Below are 12,846 nucleotides of genomic sequence, written 5' to 3' on the forward strand. Positions count from 1 at the left end.
ATGATATGTTTATAGTAAGATGAAAATAGGAAGAATGAGTTTTTGTTCATTTTAATTGGTGTGTAAATGATAAACATAATGACTTTCTAACAAATCAATGTGACAACAATTAAGGGCCTGTAATAGATAAAGAAAAGGTATTTAACTGATAAATAATATAATAAAACACATTCACAAAGTGCTCTGCTTATGGAGTTCATGCAAAGAGACTATCTGAAAATAAAAATATCTATAACAAAACAAAGTCTGATAGAAGAATTCTGGTTTCATATTTGAAAATCAGCATGAGAAATACTATAAGAATCGGTTATAAACAAAATCACATATTACATTTGTAGTTAATTTGGAGCAAATGTTAAGACCCAATTTTTTTGTACATTTTATCTGAAACTTTTGTTTGTTCTTACTGAACTTTTATGTTATTGCCCCCCTTGGTGGCCTGTACAGTAAAACTAGTTACATAATCTAGAACATTAGTTGTAACATCGTAATTCAATTTCTCAACTTTCTATTGTTTCCTTGCATGTCAGTTATTACTGCAAAAAAGTGTTGTTATCATTCAATTAATGTTTTACATCTTAGTAAAAATGTTGTTAAAAAAAATTATCATATATTGCTGAGGTCATGAAATATTTATACATGCGATTAGAATTATTTAAATCAGATGAGATGTAAAAAAAAAAGTTATTAAATGCGGCTTCAGTCGTTAGTATCTTTTGTTATTTAATACTCTTCAATTAATAGAAAATCTATTTCTCATTTATGAACATTTAATACATTTTGAGTTACACACAAACAGAATTAAAATTATAATTATTGTTTACTTTTAGATTGAATTTTTTCCCTATCATGCCATTTCATAACATCCCTAGTTCTAAACAAAATAATATGCCATTCAATAAACTTGACATTTTTATTTCTATTAGGTATAATGTTGCTCTGGTTTAAAATTTTTTTAGTTCATTTATTTTTTCTTCATCAGAAATTAAAAACCACTGCAGACAGATCGGATCTATATGGGAACTTACTTTATAAAGCAGTTAGTATAGGGAATAAATCGCAATATTAACCAGTATGTGCCTTAGACACGACGGTAATATTTTTTAGAGTATTAAGTTAATATTTTATAGCTTAAAAAGACTTTCTTAAATAACAAATAAGTTTCCAAATATGTTTTCTATACATATTCCCCTTTTGGATATATTATTATTTATAATAATGTTTCTTGTGTTTTTTCATTACATGTCATTTTTGGTTTTTTTTTTAAATTTAAAATGGACAATTTTTACATTTACGTGTGTATGTATATTTATATATATATATATGTGTGTGTGTGTGTGTGTGTGTGCAGCATTTTTTTTTCATGTCATGCTCTTCATATTCATCTAAATGCAGTTCATTTTAAATTTATCACATATATATAATCCATAAAAAATTTTCTCTCTTACAATCCTCACTCAAATAACAATAGTATATGTATTTCCATTTCCTTTACTCACCTTTTTTTCCCTGTTTTAGCCTCCGGGAATTACAGTTCAGGTATTACTTCAGAGTATGAATGAGGAATATGTAATACATATATATATATGTTAACGAAGTGTAGTCTTGTACAGTCTGAGGTCGACCATTCCTGAGATGTGTGGTTAATTGAAATCCAACCACCAAAGAACACCGGTATCCACATCTAGTATTCAAATCTGTACCATTACTAGGACTTGAATGCTGGAACTATCGACTATCAAATCAGCTGATTTGGGAAGACATGTTTACTGCTAAACTAAAACGGTGGGTTTTCCTTTACTCACTGATAACAGTCTGTGCTGTTATGGAAGCTCTTTTAATTGGATATTGGATAAAAAAATAACTTGGGTCTTTTTTTAACTTGAAGAACTATGCAACCTAGAATACTAAATTTTGCATTCTTATATAAAATGATGAATGATTGTATACAACTTTATACACAATTACTTAGTGTTCACAAGTATGGCAACTCTTAAATAAATTTTTACTCCTTAAACATAGAAAAATAAAATTTAGTTTTATTTTTCCTCAAAACAATTCAGAATAAGACCTCCACCACACCTTGAAGCATCCAAAGGGCTTAGGGTTTAATCAAGAAACTTTAATGGGAAGGGTAGGGTTATGACACCTCGTTTTGAAAAGCATTAAAAAAAAGACTATAAAAACATCAGGCTACAGCAATTCTAATCAAAATGGCAGCCATTTAATATTTTTTTGCAAAAGTGGCCTGCAGTAATCTATTTTTGTGGTATGAGACCACCACTTCTTATGTTTGTAAGCTACTATTGAAACTAGCTGTGAAAGGTATTAAATGGCCTCCATTTTGGTCAGAGCTGTCTGATCATTTTTTATGTCAAAATGTTTGTTTTTCTTTGTTCTTTAAAATGTGTCATAACCCTTTTCCTTTTCAATAAAATTTTTCAATTATCCCCATTGTGGCTAGAGATGTGGTTTATGAAAAGTTATTTAAAGTTATAATTTGTGAACATATGTAATATATTTATTGTGTTTGTGTATGTGTGCCCATGCACACATGTTATGAACACATAATAAATGTTTGTGAGTGTGTATTCATATTAAGTATGTAATTCTTATATCACATACATATTTTTATGTAATAAAAGCAAGTATTCTGTCCCCCACCCCACCAAAAAAAAACATCATAATTGAAACTGCACATTGATACAGTTGCTAGCTACTTTAAGATCAGATACCAGTGTAATTATCTTCTATTACTAAATAATAAATAATTTTCTTCATGAAAATCTTATTCTTTCCTTATTTTTTCACCCATCCATAGTCCTGACGTCTTTCTTTTCTAAAATTCTTTCATTTAACCTCTCCCTCCTTCTTAGGTTCATCCACTCTGTTTCTTTGAAAATTTAGATTTATCTACTAGTTTTATTTGTTAAAAAATTATTTCATTGGAAATATTTAATAATTTTAGATCTTTTTCAATTTCTTAACTAGCTTATTTGGATTTTTCATAAAATAATTTTTTACTTTTACTAGATTTTTCCTAAGAAATTCTGTAGGCCTTCAAACTGAATAAGACTTCAGGCAAAGCTACTGCTTTTTAGTGTCTTAATTTTGCTTTTTTGGATAAGGATGTTTTATTGTAACTGTTTCTTTAAAATGAAAGCCACATTTTTTCTTTTGGCTTTTATTCCTTCTTTTTAAAAAAAAGTCTCTTATAAAGTTAAAAAAGTTTTATATAATTATCATATTTCTTTTTGTATGAGTGGCTTTTTGACATTGTCAATAAATGACCAGAACAATTTTCTTTTCAATTGATACACTTTTAAAACGCCATTGTGAATAGCAATTTAAATTTAGTGGTGTTTTATTATGGTTTTAGTCTTAAGTCATTCCCCAATAGTTTTAGACGAATTTAAACCTACGAAATGATGAATTATTTTAAAACACATGTAAAACATATTGAAATAATACTTTCTTCACCTACCTAACTTTACTTCACTTAATTTGATTAGATCATATTTAATTAAAGAACAAAAACAAATTATTCTATTATTTATGATAAAAAACTCATGAAATTAATTATACAGAATTTCTTTGGAAGAATGATAATAGTACTTCTGATAGTAGTAGCAATGAAAAGGATAAGTTGAATTACAAAAAAATATAGTAGAAACATCAGGTTGGATTTGTATATTAATCATTTGGTACAACATTTTTAATGTTAATAGATTTGTCAACAGCATAAGCAGGATAAATAAACAAACTATCAATAATAAAAAAAATCTGGAATCATTAATAAAACTATTAGCTTAATATTTTGATCGGTTTTAAAACCAAAGGCTGAGTGACTACATCAATAAACTTAAACTATTTGGAGCAGATGTAATAGAATTAATTACTGAATATGTCCAGTTGCAGTTTGATGAATGTAAACAGTTTCTTAATGATACATCATTTGCTGTTATTGGCAACTATGACATAAGTGAAAGCCATCCTATTGTATCATCAAAAGATTTCTTACTATAATTTCTAGTTGTAACATTTATTACAAGACAAAATGGTGTTGTAATAATTGAGGCATATCAGAAATATTGAAAGAAAGCTTACACCAGTTGTTTGATGACATTTATAAAAATATTAGTAACATTATAAATAACAAAAGAATCATCTTTTCAAATATCAACAGATTATACTTCTGTTCAGTTCATTCAAAAGTTGCCTATAGATTGAAATTTGTTTAATAGCTTTCTTAATTTTGATCAATTACCTGATTATCAATTCTCTTGGTGCTTCTAAAAATTATAAAACTATATCAATGTTAAAGATTCGTTGACTCTATTAATAGGACATCAGATAAATTGAACAATGTCTCCATTTATTAGTGTTTGAACAAACAAATTAATATTAGTATAATGGAACCAGGGCAGTTTTGTTATTTGACGAATATTTTTGGCCTGGAGTATGCATATAGTCATAATTTATTTCATATAAAATCATTTATAATAGATTTAACAATAAAAAAGCTGATTGGTAATTGATGTCAAGCTCTTAATGAAAACTGTTATAAACTGTTATAAATCGTAGTGTGCAGTATACTTTATTTTAGAGAGAAGACATCTTATGTAATTAACAGTATCATTGTTGAAATGGTACATTGGCAATATTATGTACTTTCAACATCCTAGACCTCAAAGGGGAAGACACCTGATGATCCTGGTTAACATACCACCACCTCCATTTCTAGCCAGAAGTTGCTTTACTGAAGATCATCTTTTAGGCCCTCTTAAACTTGATAACTCAATACAGTCATCGCGTCTTTCAGGAGGCCACCGTTGCAAATGCCTCGGCAGACATTTCCATCAGTGTATTTACACAATATACAACCGGCTCTTCCAATCACAACCGGCTACTGTAACTTACAACCCTCAACTATCAAATTAACCATTTTTTGATTGTGCGACCCCCCTCACGCTATCCTCCAACATCAAAGGTTTCACACTAAAACTCTTTCCATATACAGAATCATCTTTTGCCTGTTCTACCGGTTGTAGAAATATTTTATAGCCGACAATTGCGGGTATTCAATCAGTGTTTTTTATTCAGCATAAAGAGAAGATTCAACAATCTATATGTACAATGAATCTAAAGCAAAAAGGAGGCAAACAAAACAATATCATTTCTGCGACTTTTTACTGAAAATGTTTTAGACTCCAGTATAAAAACTGTTTTCATATTCAACCATTGTTTTCAAATCAATAACACTGTGAGACTGGGAAAGGGAAAATAAATTGGAAAAGAGAAAAAATTAAGTGGTTCACCTGAATCTGATAGTTTTAGAATAGTTGATATAAAAATGATAATGGTTTTTGTAAGAAAGGCATATGGGCCTGTAAAGGATCTTCCCTTGTTCAGAATAGACATATAAGGTTTTCCCTGTATACTAACTTTAAAATATTGCAAATCTTGTGATTTAAAAAGTTTTATCCCTTTATTGTTTTACCATTAGATGGTAATGAATTCCATAAATAAAATGAAAGAAAAAAACAAAAAATGGATTTATAAAATTCTCTGCCTGTAGTCTACATAATATTACATAAAAAATATTATTTAAAAACAGTTTTATCAGTAAGTACCTGATCAGAGTTCGCTTCACTCACCTTCCTGTTGTATCTCATTCTCTTCGCCAATTGTTATATCTCTACTTAAATAAACACACGTGTTTTCAAATTATAAACAATATCTATTTATTATAATATAATGAACAATGATGAAGAAACATTGAAATGCATATTGATAAAAACTGTCCACATCATCACTCCCATTCTCGATACAACATTAGCTTATATCGATGTACACCAAATGTTTATAGTACTGGATCATCCACTACCTACGGGCTCGCTGAACACAATATACAGACTTTCAAGCAAAGGTTACAGGCAATGACTTCATTCAACAGGCAACTACTTATTCAAAGGAAAATTCACTAAATCTTAACGCATTATAGATCTACACCCCTCTCATCTGGTAAATCTCCATCAGAATTATACCTAAAACAAAGATTACATATTAAACGAGACCTGAAATCAACACCATCACCTTCCAACATCACTCCCAGTGTACATCAACTAAGCATGGGAAATGAAATAACAAGGTGGTACCTCTCCACTGGCAAACTAACAAGTCCAGAAGCTGGAAAACTTCACTACATGATCAAGGTTGATGGTGTCAGATATTCCCTGAAGAGATACATTGATCAACTACTGTGAGGTGGAGGGTCTACTAACTACTTTGTGCGAGGTTACACCTACTACCCACCTACTCAGTGGGTAGGTAACGTGTGTGTTTATTTAAATAGAGACATTCCCATCCAGCCACCATCTAGATCCTCACTGCAATATCCTTGTGCTTGTGAAAATAATACAATACATAGAAAATAGAAATGTAAAAACCATTTTCTCAATCAAGTACAGTTTTTGTAAACATGAATGAATACTTAAAAATAGAATTTTCCATTGTGTACAAGTTGAAATTTAAAGTAATCTATTAATTAATGATAATTAGTCTTAAATTATGAAATTTACAATAATTATTACATTATCTAGTCTTGTAAGTTTTATAAAAAATATTTATTACCATGTACGTGGTAGTTTATGTAATGCAGTCCATAGTGTTCTAAAATATTTATAAATTGTAAATTATAATGAAAAAGCAGTTTGTACCACCCTTAGTAACAATGGTTATATTTTATAATATACAAAATTAATGTTTTATTATATACAATATTCCTCTGTAAATTAGTTATTATTATTGTAATGTAATGTAATCAATTATTTTATCTTTATTTTTTAATGTAATATTTATTATTATATTAGTAATATTAAATAAAAATTAATACTTTTATTATTATGAATTAATAATTTTTAGTAAACCGAAATTAAAATTTAGTAAACAAATTTATAAAATATGTTTAAATTCTGATTTTTAATATATCATCTAGACAACAAATATAAATTATGTCTCTAATCAATCAAACCAACTACTAAGCATTTACATATTTTAAAAAAAATAAAAGATGCAGGTGAAATTATTTGAAGGTAAAATTATTCAAATTTTACTGCAATAGAATGTATGAATTCCAAATGTATACAATTATATCGGTTGTAAAAAAAAAAAAGAAGAATATTGGGACTTCAATTTGTTGCAATATCTCTTGGATAAGATGTACAGTGCTTAATTTAAGGCTAGAATCAAAGAACAAAAAGAATAGTTTTAATTGTGCGCATGGGGACTTGGAGACTTGACCCCATAAAATTTAATTTTAATCTCACCGTATGTAATAAAGAATTAACAACTCTCATCTTTCAGCAAGAATTTTACCATTTTCTATCACAGACAAACCCAGATGCAATAGTATACACAGATGGTTCAAAGCAGAATAATACCGACGGAACTTATGAGTTTGGTGATATTACAAGCGTTTACAATTCTGAACTGTACGCCATCAATATGGCTTTGAATATCATTATGTTAAAATATCGTCACATCTTTAACCGCAGTGATTGGTGTAATGCTCCCAAGCTTTAGAGGATTTATCTAGACATCTGTCGTTGCCGATATTCATAGTACAATCTCTGAATTGAATCATCATTACACATAAGTGAATTTCTGCTAGATCCACGTGGGAATCCTGGGTAACGAATGAACAGATTCTGCTGCTAAAGATGCATGTACCTGACCACCATTCACCACTCAAGATACAACTACCGATTTTATTATACTCTTCAACATTACTCTACTAACATTAAACATACTCTTCAAAGAAAGTACATGCATTGGTGCAAGGACACGCTTCTTATGCAATATTATATGAATTATTGGTGTAAAATAATGTATACACAAATTATAAAGTTTTTTATTAATAAGAAATCTGAAATAAAAATAAATTACACATACAAAAAATATTTACATAAAACATAGAAAAATTTCAACATAACATCGAAGTTTAATCATCGCATTTTATCACAGAAATTATTGGTTTGTGGTAACTTAAGTAGATTTTATTCTATTTCTAGCAAGTATACGCTTTCTTAAAGATATGATTTGATATTTGTTTTTTCTCCATCATGTCAAATTATAAGAGAAGAAAACAGAACATTTAATGTAGAGTGGGAGTTAGATCTTTTCGTTACTTCTTGAAAGATAAAATGATGTGTTTGTTGTGCAATACAATATTAACTACTTTGAAAAAGGCAAATGCAAATAAACACTATTTGACTCGTAAACATAAATATTTTAATTTAGAAGGTGAATCTCTAGACAAGCTGCGCTTTAAAAATTGAAAAATGAAAAGCATCAGCAGCCATTTTTTTTGTGCTTTTGTAAAGAAAAATACCACTGCAATTGATGTTACTTACAAAATAGCACATATACTTGGAAAATGAGGCGAACCAATTAGTGATGCAGAAATTAGATAATGTGTTGTTGAAGTGGTGAGTATGTTAGACCCAGAAAAATTTGATACATACAAACAATTGCCTCTTTCATGAAAAACTGCAAAAGATCAAGAATTAGCTGAAAATGTATCACAACAACTTCGTACAATTATACAAAATGAAGATGTTTACTTTTCAATTGCTTTAGATGAAAGCACAGATAAAACGCAAGTTTTACGTTTTATTAGTGCTGTAACTAAAGATTTTCGGTATTACGAAGAACTTCTTCCGCTGGGTACACTAACTCTGGAAGAACTCACAGATTTGACATTTTCGAAAACTTCAGAGAAGTATGTCATCGATTACAATTAAATGTCAGTAATTTAGCCAGTGTCTGCACTGATGGCACACTTTCCATGAGAGGTAAAAAAGAAGGATTTGTTGCTTTATTAAAACAGGAAAACTTAAACTTGAAAAAATTGACTTCATTTCATTGCATTTTGCATTAGCAAAATCCATCATTTTGCAAGACGCTCTGGATAGAACTATTGCAATTGTCAACTATATTTGTGTAAGTGCAATGTGTTATAGTGAATTACAAACTTTAGACGAGGAAAACGTAGTGTTAATCTACTGTACTACTGCAATAACAGGCAGGCTATCAACAGGGCAGGTTTTGATAAAAGTTTTAATTTTATGACAACAAATTTTAAACTTTTATATCAAGAACAAGAAAAATGTGATCTCTATCACATGAAGCATTGAAACATTGCATCTTTTTCTGATATCAAGAAAGAAGCCGTAATAAAAAAGGGAGTCAGACAAGGATGTTCTCTATCCCTGTACTTTTTTAACTTTACATAGAACTAGCAGTTAATGATGTTAAAAACCGATTTAGATCGGTACAAGGTGAAAAGATAAAGATGCTACGATTTCCTGATGATAGTAATTCTTACAGAGAGTAAAAAAGATTTAGAAGAAATAATGAATGGCATAGATGAAGTCCTGCACAAGAACTACTGCATGAAAATAAACAAGAACAAAATGAAAGTGATGAAATATAGAAGGACCACTGAATATAAAAATAAGAAGAGAAAAGATTACAGAAGCAGAAGAATTTTATTCTTTAGGAAGTAGAATCACTAAAGATGGACAAAGCAAGAATGACATAAAATGCTGAATAGCACAGTTGAAATGAGCTTTCAGTCAGAAATATAATTTGCTTACATCAAAAATTAATTTAAATGTTAGGAAAACATTTTTGAAAGTATATGTTTGGAGCATAGCTTTATATGAAAGTGAAGCTTGGACGATTGTAGTACCTGAGAAAAAAAGATTAAAAGCTTTTGAAATGTAAAACAAAACAATTTTAATATTTTACAGCCTAGTAAAATGAAGCATATATATGTAATTTGGCAAAAAAATCCAAGCGTTTCAAAAAAATAACATTTTTCAAAGCATTGCTATCTCACTTGTATATATCTGCAGAACACTTCACGAAGTGTAAATTTCAGAATTGTTAATAATGGCGTAAATGCACATGATTTGTACCTATTTTGAAAATTCATAACTTTATTCAGAATCAAATTTTGAAATGTTTACTCTAGTTTGTTCTTATATAGACGTGTATATACATTATGTGGAAAAATTAGATTTTTGTCCCAAACCTGTCACCACAGATAAAAAGCTAAAACTTTCAAAAGTTAAAATTTTTTAATAATAATAAAAAAGGAATGAAAAGCTTATCAGTTCTTACTCAAGCTACGGTGAGTATGGTAGCTTATGTAATAATAATTAAAAAAATAACTTGATATTTCACCCCTTCATTGTAAATTTAAACTGTAAAATGGAATTTGTTATTAGATATAAAATTTTAATGATCATTTCTACTTATTAACTTGTTAAGGGTTTCAATGTAAAGGACCAAATTAAAAGGAGAATTTGATGAAAAAGAGATGTTTATGTTGTATAGTTTTGGCATAATCCAGTCCAAAAACATTAAAGTTTATGCTAATGTCTGCAAAGCCAAAAATGAAACGTGCTGCTAAACAAACATGGCCACCAGTCACAAGCAGGCTGGGATAAAAATAGAGAAAGACCTGTTTTGGATTGCCAATTTATTAGAGAATAACTTATAAAAAAATGAAAAAAAATGATGAAGCAACCAAAAATATTTTGGTTGAATGACTTCATATGGATTGATTCATTATAGTAATTTGGCCATAACAGTATTTCTGACTGAAAATACTACTTTATTTCGCATCAACATGTTCTACATGATACACTGATTATAATGGAAAACTAACAGAACTCATTTTTATAGTTACAATATCCTGAAACAGTAACATTCCTGCAAAGTCAATAATAACAAAACTACTTGCTTTATAAAAAAAAAAAATGATATTGATATAACTATCTTGTTATAGTGACTTAATATATTTTTAGTAATATTTAACAAATACGCTTGTTTTTTTCTCAGTTCACTCCCCATCCTAAATCTGCATTAAGAAGTTTCAATTCAAAAAATTATTTTTGATGTAAAGTAATACGCAGTGTAATAACTAACTAAAATCATTTTATGTAAATAATATATCTAAATTGTTATTACTCTATTATTATTATTATATGTTATAAAAACCTGTTTTACAATACTGAGAAGAAATCAAAACTACTTACCTTTTAATGAAACAATTTTTATAAATTGTGTTAATTTTACAACGATGAAGTATTTATAATGAACATATCTTTTTAAAAGTTTATAAGTGGTGATTTTGTTTTTCGATGAGCAAAAAAATTGTAAATTACCTCATATGTTAAAAAGTAAAATTGATGCAAATGCTTCCTGAGCAATAACTCCTGCCTTTTATCCTAAAGCCATTCCAATCGATGTAATAAATTTTTCTAAATGACATTTATGCCTCACGGGTGATGGTTGTGATTCTCAATATAAAATAAGGGCATTGGCAATTGACATAAATAAATAGAAATATAATTTTTTCTACCATTTCATTTGCTTACATTTGAATGGATAGTATGAAATAATCTGGTCATTTCTATCGACCCCAGATTTATTTTTATTATAACTGAAAATTATAAACAGTTTTTTTTTTGAAATCAAAAACTAACATGTGTCCCCTTTGGAGCGCACATGCACTTAACTTTTAGTATTTCTGTGAATTGAAGATAAGGCTAATCCATCTCTAGTGTCTTTCCATTTGACACACAAGAGATGATTTCTTATAGTGTAAACAGACTCGTTTCTTCCTTACTAAATTTATTTTTGGGAGCTCTTACAGATAGGGAATCCAGCTTTAGTCTGTCGCTGCCACAAAAAATCAACAACAGCTGGTAAGCTGTCTGTGAATATTGCATGTCCCTTGTCAAGATAAACAGAAAGAAAGTCTTTGGAAAAGAGAAATTATGGAATTTTTGTTATATTTACCTGTGTAAAATTCAAATTGAAATACATATGCGGTTGACAAATCACAAACAATATATAGTTTTACGCCATAAACATGAAATCTTATTCCTGCCTCTAAATCCTCATGCCCCTTCATCAACTGTCAAATTTTCCCTTTGAGAAATAATGCTGGATACTCAGAGAATAAATGATTCAAAAAAGGCCTTGGTTCAGAGTCCGTATCTTCAGAAAATGGGATTCAGATAACATTTGACGGATTACATCCAATGTTTTGTGAAAGTGAACATACACATTTGGACAGAAAACGATTTAACACTAATAATTATTATTTTTACTTACGAAAACAAATATTACACACAAAAAACATCAGTAACTACTTCTGTCTACCCCCAAATCAAACAGCACCTCTAACCTCAAGCACGAAAACAAACCATTAGTTGTTTATAATCGATATTTTCAAAAATATTCCGTATAGTGCGGAATAAAGCAAAAGAATCATTCCAAATGAACTAAAGAACCACCGTAAAAGCTTAACAACGAATGCACTCTGTATTTCACTCTGTGAAATTTATAAAAGAATTAAATACGAATGCCCATGGATTTCATTAGCTCCTGTCACTACGAAAATGTCGATAGTCCACAATATCCACGGGCTTAGGATTGAGAGTGTTAAAGGTAGAATAAATTCTGACAGGACTTGAATTCGGACAATGGCCCAGTTGTTTAATTTCATTATTGGTATTGAATTAGCGACTATCAAGAGGGTGATGTGCAACTAGTTAAACTGTGTAAAAGTGATTGTCGTACATAACTTTCCATGGTAGAATTTTCACAAACAAAAATAAAATGAATGGCATATTAGTGTAACGGTCAACATTCATCTTAATAATCGAAATATCGCTGGTTAAGTTGACAGCTGAGTCATTATTCATCTTTCTTTCTTTTTCTGTTTAGCCTCCGGAATCACCGTAAGATATTACTTTGGAGGATGAT

The 12,846-nt window shown here is 29.2% G+C and overlaps 2 protein-coding genes across 2 annotated transcripts in view; one reads left to right on the forward strand and one right to left on the reverse strand.

Moving 5' to 3' along the window:
• Positions 1-12,846, forward strand: part of LOC142331111 (beta-1,3-glucan-binding protein-like) — a 190,710-nt gene that overhangs the window by 57,156 nt on the left and 120,708 nt on the right. The window lies entirely within an intron of this gene.
• The window catches only part of LOC142331613 (uncharacterized), a 41,906-nt gene that overhangs the window by 12,025 nt on the left and 17,035 nt on the right, over positions 1-12,846 (reverse strand). Inside the window, exon 2 of the mRNA XM_075377643.1 lies at positions 5,658-6,047. The gene's annotated coding sequence lies outside the window, so the exon portion shown is untranslated. The remainder of the gene's footprint in view (positions 1-5,657; positions 6,048-12,846) is intronic.

Source organism: Lycorma delicatula, chromosome 10 (genome assembly GCF_047948215.1).
Source record: "Lycorma delicatula isolate Av1 chromosome 10, ASM4794821v1, whole genome shotgun sequence".
In the NCBI taxonomy this organism is placed as follows: Eukaryota; Metazoa; Arthropoda; class Insecta; order Hemiptera; family Fulgoridae; genus Lycorma; species Lycorma delicatula.